This window comes from Abramis brama, assembly GCF_963993115.1.
Source record: "Abramis brama genome assembly, chromosome: 6".
NCBI classification, from domain to species: Eukaryota; Metazoa; Chordata; class Actinopteri; order Cypriniformes; family Leuciscidae; genus Abramis; species Abramis brama.
This window is the reverse complement of record NC_139968.1, coordinates 29,952,896-29,962,415: the sequence shown is the minus strand read 5'-3', so window position 1 is coordinate 29,962,415 and position 9,520 is coordinate 29,952,896. Positions and strand designations below refer to the sequence as shown.

Below are 9,520 nucleotides of genomic sequence, written 5' to 3'. Positions count from 1 at the left end.
ACCAAAACTTCTGTTTTTCAGGAAATGTAAACACTAGGCCTAATTTTTGGTAAAACACTGTGTTGTCTATATTTTTGATATTGTTGCTTTATATATGATAATATACTTGCATGTGTTAATATATTATTAACATTTTTCCAAAATCAAGCTTAATGAAGCTTTTCGATTTTTTTTTTTTTTTTTTTTTAATTCCTGTCATATAGTGTCGAAAATCGATTCCCTGACAGAATCTGACTCTCCCTCGCGTGCACGCGCGTGCATGTGGAACAGGTCAAAGAATGACAAATATTTTTGCAAACTTTCATCTTCTATTTTCTATTGTTTGTGAGTTTATTTCACCAAAATATTGTATTGTTCAGTAATGTCATGGTAGCTTATAGGTATTGGCAGAGTTATTTGTTGTGTAAGTGCGCCCTCTATTGGATATGAGCTAGAGTGGTCAAAGAGTATAGAAGTAACACTCTTTGGAGTGGTGGTCATTCTGAATTTTCGCGTTCTTCTTTTCTCTGTCTGCATTCTGCTTGACTGAGAGAGGTATGTCTTCGCGTCAGCGCAATGTAAACTTGATACATATTTGTTAAAACTTTAGTTTAAATGCATATGGTAACTTGTATGTGTAATTTATGATGAGTGCACTTATTTAATCGAGATGTGTCGAGAACTTTGCTGTTTTGAGAGTTTGTGAAATTGCTAACTAGCTACCTCGTGTTTTGTTTAGCTGTATAGCGATCGTCATTCTATCCTCTTGTGTCGTAGCCCATATGTTTCAGTTGTCCTTTTTCTTATGTTAGGCTGATTCTGATCGAGGATAGAATCCTGAACTTTTGCTCTCTTTGAAATTGAACAGGCACGTAACGTTACTCCCAATACCAGGTTAAGGATATAGCCTAATGTGTTCATTTAAAACGTTTTTTTATTTTTTATTTTTGTATTGATTAATGTTCAATGGCACTGAAAAGCCCAGATGTAAAGCATGTACATGTTGCTTCGCGCATGTTACTGTATCAAATTAACTATTGAAAAAAAGACTGTAGAAATTTTAATGTGATCTAAAAAGCCCAGCTAAAAAGCTAAAAGCCCAGAGTAACAAGAGATAACACGCAATATGATACACATGTCTAATACAGATGAAGTTACTAAAATAAATTAGATTAATAAATTTCTCCGTCTTGTTTTGTTTTCTCAGTGGGTGGCGGTAATGCACCTAAAGCTGGTCTGCCAACAGAAGAGAAGTAGTCCATCACCACTAGCGCTCAACGCTCACTTCGCCTCAGCGTTGAGTCTTCTGAGGTAAGTTCAATCACTCATGCGATCCAGTAACTTGTCCATACAAATCCAGTAACTTGTCCATAAAAAATGTATTTTGAATTTAATGCGAGTAGATTAAAACAATGACCGGTATAAACATCGTAAAAATTTAAATATGTATTGGAAGGGTTAATCCTAAAATACTTTATATTGAGCCTGTAAATAAGAATTTCATTTTATTTATTTTTTTAAATCCATCACAAGGCGGAAACATAAAATATGTCACATTATGCTCATTCAACTTTACTTGGTGTGTAATGTTGCTGTGTGTTGTCAAAAATACTGACTTTGGTACCAAGTCGGTACTGAAATTGTTTAAAATGTGATGCTTTGAGCGCTAAATACCTCTGATTGCCTATTGTACTGTAATGGAAAAAATTGATTTCCAATGATCTTCAACACATATTGCAAAGTAATGTGTCACATGTCTATACTGTGGAATGTGAGCAGGATATATGTAGGCTATGTTTGTACATCTGTCTCCATGCAGAGTGTTGTGGAAATAATTCTATTCGAAAAGTGAGGAGGAAGGAGACAAGTCGAACCTTTGAAAAGTCAAAGTATCAAAATGTTTATTTCTTGCAAGAAATTGGCATTCACATACAGAGAGCATCTGATATGAGAAGGCAAGGGGTTAGTTCCCTTTGCCAAGGTTATATACCCTTAACACATCCTGGGTAGGCTGCATCTGTCTCAAAAGATCGCCTTGGTTACCTTAAAAGGAAACGTCTTTGTTCAAGATCTCTTGTCTAACATAAATTTGATCTAGACAGAACAATACCATGTCTGCAGAAGTTTCCTGTTCTTAGCTGCTGCTCGAATTTTGACTATCTCTCATTCGATCAAAGCTGCGGACATATTTTTCACACTTGAAGTACACAAAAGGTCACTTGGAGTACACATAGTCTCTTTGCTACTTAGTCTCCTATAACCCAGAACATTTTGTTCCTGCAAGCTTATCTTAACTTATGCATTTCTAAAAGCTTGGTTCCATATCTTTAATAATGTGCTTTAGCTTATATGATTATATTTCTTTAAATGCTTATGAGTAAAAATAAATGTTCAACTTTAATACAAGTTGTACACACCCAGAAGTAAAAACACATCTAAAAGTAAAAGAACACATCTAAAAGTAAAAAACACATCTAAATGTAAAATTTCCATTACAAGAGTGAGCCAGGATGGGGATAGCTGAAGAGTGACCTTCTGACCTTAGAGGTCAGGATGCATCTAAATTGGTTGGTCCCAGTGTCAGAAGTAGTGATGAATAGGAGCATGTGCAAAAGTGTCAAAGTTAGTGGAAAACTACTAGGAAAAGCAACAGCTGAAGGAGACCTTGGTAAAGAATATAAAAGGTGTCGCACAGCTCCTCCTCCTTGTCTTACACTCTGCAGACAGGCTCTGAATGTCTGTATGACTGTCTGACCTTCTCTTGCAAGAGAATAAATACTTTTTAAAAGACTATTTGACACAGTGTCTCTTGCGCAGTGATGATGATGTTCAATACATTTTTGCCACAACCGTACTCACATGTTCATTAAATGTGTCTGTGATTGGCTACAATGATCAGCGCTTCAAAAACATGTTGTAAATATACATCAATGACGCTCTTCACCGAGTGCTTACATAGATACACGCTTGAAAGTACTCTCCTGTGCGTTGATCATATTAGCCAATCACAGACATATCTGATGAGCACCTTAACACAATGGCCAATCAGAGGTGTTTACGATTCCACTCAACAGCACTCAAAGTGTCACATTTTTTAAATTTCAGTACCAACTTGGTACCGAAGTACCAGCAGACGGACAGAAACTTTGCACAAAACCTTCCTCTGGAAGACGTAGCCATTTCCAATTTTGTCGGTAGTGGAACAATCTGTTGTTTATGGATCACAACTTGTATATCTTCTTATTTGTAGTTTTTATTACAAACTGTTTTCTATTAACAGTTCCAATTATAAGTGTTGTGTAGTTGCTATGATAGGTGTGATGTAAACAATGGGCAAAGCTTTGCCTCCGCTAGCCTTCTAACTAACATTGCAGTATGATGTTTACTGTAGCTTTTGTTAGGCTGTTTCACCATCCCTTAGAAAAATTATCCATGATACTGTGATCGATAACTGTTTGAATTACCATAGTTTTCCAACAAATATGATTAAATAGTGGAGAACATCTTATCAATAAGAAAATTACGCAAAAGAAACTACACTCTGAAACGTCCTGGGAAATCCGTGCTTGCAAAGTCCGTACTTGAAATTCGTTCTGAACGATCCTCTTGTTTGTTAACATGGTTAGAGTTTGAATCAGGCTCAGATTGGTTTGAAATTGATGCCATCGTTAATATTTACATCTGAGTAGAGCTCCGGTTATGAAGGGGCGGGACATTTCCTAAACACGTGCTAAGCGCTGCCAATCATAACACAAGGGGCCAGCTATCCAATCACAGCACATTTTGTATCATCGTTCGAACCAGACTGGGGAGAGAGGAGCTGTAATAGTGTAAAATATGTGACAAATAATGTTTTTTTTTTTTTTTAACAATCAAGCATGAAAACATATTCTAGTACACCCCAAAATCAAACTTCGTAAAAGAGCATAATAGGACCTCTTTAGACATAAGGCAAAATAAATACAAGCTTTATTTAAACTGCAAGGTTTGTGAAATTAAATGTTTATTAGAAATTTAATCTTTACTAGATAAAGATTTGTTTTAATGACATAGATGCAAATTTGCTGAATGTTGACCGTAAATGAGAATGTTAGAGAATGTTCATCATTGTGTCACTGTTTTATTTGCTGATTTTAGCTAGCTTCTTTGCACTAAGAGCAACATTTTTGTCCGTTTAGGACAAAAGAACGTTAGGACGTAAATGAGAATGTTATTTCTTTCCTTTCTGTTACCAATAATATAAAAGCAAACACTATATACACTTAAGGTTTTCTTTCTTTGTGTATCTAATAACGTATTAGACAGTTAAATAAAGACCGCAAATTAATGAAGATGGAGAATGTGAGCACTGTGTTATGAGGCGCTTGTGTTCTCAACACTGCCTGTCAAAATAAAAGTCCTTAAAATAATTTCTTTTTATCTTTAATTTTAGACCTGATGAAGGTGGAAGAGAAACATCATCCTGTCAAAACTGGAGAAATCTTCAAGTTGCTCACTGAATAAAAGAGCCAGAGAATATTTCCCCTGGCCTCAGTTTGGAAAGAGTTTCTCATACAAAAAAAAGTCTTAAACCTCACATGAGAATTCATACTGGAGGAAGCGGCTCACATGTGATCATTGCGGGAAGAGTTTTTTACGAGCAGACTCGCTTAAATTACATCTCCATTCTCATTCTGGAGAAATGCCATTTAACTGTGATCAATGCTGCAAAACATTTCTTAGAGCAGAATCTTTGAAGATGCACCTAAAAGTTCATATAAAGCAAAAGCTTCACATGTGTTCTCTGTGTGGAAAGAGTTTTTCACGGATGAGTGCTTTAAAAATACACCAGAAAAGACACAACGGTGTGAAGGATCACAAGTGCTTTGATTGTGGGAAGACCTTTACTAGACGTGACACATTGACAGAGCACCAAAGAATTCATACTGGAGAAAAACCTTACAAGTGTTCACACTGCGACAAGAGATTCAAACGGTCTGGGACTCTGAAAATACATGAGAGGATCCACGCTGAAGAGAAGCCTTATAATTGTGATCAATGTGGTAAAAGTTTTATACAAAAAGGAAGCTTTAATGATCACCTGAAAATCCACAGTGGAGAGAAGCCACACACATGTGATCAGTGCGGGAAGAGTTTCAGACATGCAAAAACTCTTAAATTTCATCTGCGTTCTCATTCCGGAGAAAGACCACATAACTGTGATCAATGCAGCAAAACATTTCTTAGGGCAGAAAATCTGAAGAGGCACCAGAAAGTTCATACAAAGCAGAAGCCTTTCGTTTGTTGGTGTGGAAAAAGTTTTTCACGAAAGGATTATTTTAAAATACACCAGAAAAGTCACAGCGGTGTGAAGGATCATATGTGCTTTGATTGTGGAAATACTTTTGCTACTGCAGCTGCTCTGAATCAGCACCAGAGAATTCACACTGGAGAAAAACCTTACAAGTGTTCACACTGTGACAAGAGATTCGCCCGTTCTGGATCTCTGAAATATCATGAGATGATCCACACAGGAGAGAAACCGCACACATGTGATCAATGTGGGACGAGTTTTAACCTAAAAGAAGTCCTTAATAAACACTTGAAGATCCACACTGGAGAGAAACCGTACTCATGTGATCAGTGCGGGAAGAGTTTCACACATAAAAGCACTCTTAAATCACATCTGCGTTTGCATTCTGGAGAAAGACCATATAAATGTGATCAATGCGGTAAAAAATTTCCTACGGCAGAAACACTGAAGGTCCACATGAGAGTTCATACACAGGAGAAGCCTTACACCTGCACTTCATGTGGAAAGAGTTTTAGTCAGCTGGGTAACTTAAAAACACACCAGAAAATACACAGCGGTGTGAAGGATCACATGTGCTTTGAATGTGGGAAGACCTTTACTGCAGCTGCGGCACTGAAAAAGCACCAAAGAATTCACTCTAGAGAAAAAACACATGAGACGATCCTTTTGAAGCCTTTTGCATGTGATCATTGTGGGAAACGTTTCACTCAGTTAAGTTCTCTACGCCGTCATGCTAAAACCCGCTGTCCGAAATCAAAGTAATAATAATAATCTTTAATATTTATCACGGTGAAAGTGATTGATTCATGAAAGGGTCTCGTCCCAGTGATAGTGTGCTTTTAAAATACAAGGATATTCATAATACTTTGAATACTTAAGTATATGTATTTTCAGTGGTTCATGTGTGTATTCTTTTCTCTTTTCTGGTTAGCATGGCGTACTTGTAGATAACTACACTATCTGGAGGCACTATAAATCTTACTAAATCAAAGAAGTTTTCATGTGTAAATTATTCATGTATTTTGATTGAAAATCAGAGAGATCTCTACGGTTTGCACATGCTTTTTAGCCAATTAGCTTAATGCTGTATTCAAACCATATTGCAATTTTAAATGTATACGTTTATAAAAAACACAATATTTTAGCTGAATTTATTTATAAAACATACTATACATTTGTGTGCAAATACATAAGTACTCGTTCACATCAACTTTCGACCTATAACCCCTGTTGAACTTGCAAAACCTACAATCAAAAGAGTTTTCTCAACGGCAATCGGGTGAAATAGCCCCATAGACTCCCATTCATTTTGCACTCATGGGCGATCGCCCCCAGTGGAACTCTGGTGAAACTACAACCAAAATTCGGTACAATAGGGCTTAATACGGAGTGGCCAGGCTCTCCTCTACGGGCTCTGGCTTTACTGAGAATGAAGCAATTAGCGAATCGCTAGAGCTCCCTGATAACGAGAACACGCACGCACACACGCGACCAATCAGATGCACCCATTTTAACAGCGTTAACATTTAGATTTTTAACATCACACAAATTTACTAAACATATTAATTAATACATATTAATTATATCACTGATTCTTGAGAGTCGGGACAAAACACGTTTTAAAAAACTACACACTATATCAATTAGAGTTATATGTTTTTGCATAGAAAGGACTTAGCTATTTAACCATGTAAAGGAACAGGTTCTAAATAAAAACACATTTTTAACAAATAAACATTCACTTCCCCTTCAGAACTGGATTTGTGTCAACTCCGTCAGACACACTAAAAAGTATACAATTTTAATTCTTCAAATCCAACAAGAATCTAAAGTTCTAAAGTATATTGTTATAGTGTTTAGTTGATATGTAAAAAAATCCAATATATAAACTTAAAGGTGCTGTATGTAACTTTTTTTATAAAATGAATCCTTTTTTTATTGCCCGTCTGTGAAGGGGTTGTAATCACACATTACAATGATCCACTTTTCGTGTTTTGCTATTACCTCTGAAGGCCAGTATTCCTATTTTTATGTGAAGTCTCCGGGTCGGATTTTCTGCGAAATCCACCGGATGTGACGTGCATGCGCGCTCCCGAGCCTCTCCGTTTTATACAGTCTATTGCGACGGCACTGCAGCTAACGACATGGAGTCTGATAACACCAAAAAACGACCTGCCTCCAGCACAACACAGACTCCAACACAAACTCCAAAAAAAAATAAAAAAAATAAAATAAATTATCTGCTGAAGCTCGTCAGGCCAAACGTCAATCGGATCGACTCAGGACGAAAACACGGATCAACAGGCAGAGCGTTTGAATTATGGAGAGACCTCCGCTTTGTTTTAGGTATAAAAACAGACCCTGAGTTGGCTTTCATCCTTTTGGACAGGTAAGCTAACAATACTTCAAAGCATGTAAAATATATTGTGATTTTGTGCTTTAGTTGGCTCAAGTTAGACATCATTAGTTCGCCAGCTAACGCCGACCATTTGCTAACGTTATCTGATGTGAAATACTACAGTTGTAACTTTATTGCTTTTCACATTACATCACCAGCTAAGTGTTGGTTCTGCAAGAAAATATGACTTGGTACAAAACAACTGTTTCGTAACGTTAGGTTAGATTTATTGTCGTTATACCGATAGATATTCATGCACACACTTGCACGCCGGAACATGACAGATAGTAAGGATATTTTAAAATTGATTTTAATTGATTTTCTGGCAATTTAAATATATGGTTGTATTTTTTTTTCTATATATAAATAATGCTAGATAACACCACATGTCGGCAAAATACAGTCAATGTAACGTTATCATGGTACGAGCATGGAGCATTCGTTCTACGTCAAGCTGATAAAAGTAGACTATTATGGTAATGTTGCAGTGGGAGTTTACATGAGTTTCCAGCATGTTGTGTGATGCTTTCTCCGTTGTGTTGAAAGTCTCAGTGTGGCCGCCGGTAGTGAGTGCGCGCTCTTGAGTTTGAGCACGCGCACGAGCACGAGCGCTGTTGTTGCAATCTGAAACATCACCGCTAGAGGCCGCTGGATCCTACATACAGCACCTTTAAGTTGTGATGTCACACTGTTATAGTGTTTAGTTGATATGTAAAAAAATCCAATATATAAACTTAAGTTGTGATGTCACACTATTCTGAAAACTCAGATTTCTAAATATTTGCATTTTCAAACTTTGATTTTAATTTCAATATTGTAAAAACAAATTCCTTAAATAGATAACACATAAGAGGATGTAGATCAGATGTTCCTTTATTACAAAAACAACATAAACTGAAGGAAGATTTTTTTTTTCCCAAAAAAATCCAACGCTGTTGACGAAGATCTGACGGTGTTGACGAAGATCTGACGGTGTTGACGAGAAATGTATGAATGTTTTACCTCAGGTTTGTGAAATGTTCACCTGTTCACCTGAACGCTCTGTTTTCTACAACTTTCACTTAGGAGCAAAAATCTGCCTTTAAACTTGAAATAAAGATTTGACATTTTTGTGATAATTATCGATATCGACTGATATAAAAAAATGTATCATGATAATTTTTTTTGCCCATATCGCTCAGCCCTACACTGGCTTCTCATATCTCTATCTCTGTCTCTACATATACAAATATATATATTAAAGTGCTGGCAAAGTTACACGTTACACAATAATAAGCAGACCACTGCCTGCCCATTATCTACAAGTCAGATGCGTATGGTTAAATAATATAATGCATGCTATGTATGAGCATTTATGTGTAAATAAAACCCTGAAATAACAGTTTAACCCTTCACTATATTCACAAATAATATTATATTCGCACATTAAGAGGTTATTGGTGGATTTGTCAACTCCGTCACCTTACAGGTCAACTCTGTCAGACATAGAACCTGACGGAGTTGACATAAGGGCATGTATTTTCCTGCCAAAACATGTATTGTACACTGCAGCTAGGTAGTTTTTCCTCAGTTGCTAGCTGTCCCAATAACCTCACTAAAATGCTTAAATTCAGTCCACTATGGTTTAAAAAAAAGTATCTTAACAGAAAGATGGTATTGACATGGTGCAGCTGTGACCATAGGAATATTGACATTGTTTGTCTAAAATATAAAAATTGTAAAATGTACCAGAGCATGTGTGGTAGTGCTGCATTCACCACAGGCAGGGAGATGAAAAGGGGTCCTCAGGGATATAGTTGACCATGCTATTTCCTGATTTAAAGAGCTTTATGAAAAAATCTGACGGAGTT

General features: G+C 36.6%; 1 long non-coding RNA gene across 1 annotated transcript; it reads left to right on the top strand.

Annotated features, from left to right (window-relative positions):
• Positions 1-429: 429 nt before the first annotated feature.
• LOC311085268 lies at positions 430-5,479 on the top strand. The gene is made up of 3 exons (XR_014606767.1): positions 430-534; positions 1,187-1,290; positions 4,412-5,479. It is a non-coding gene; the product is annotated as an uncharacterized lncRNA (long non-coding RNA).
• The last annotated feature ends 4,041 nt before the right edge of the window (positions 5,480-9,520 follow it).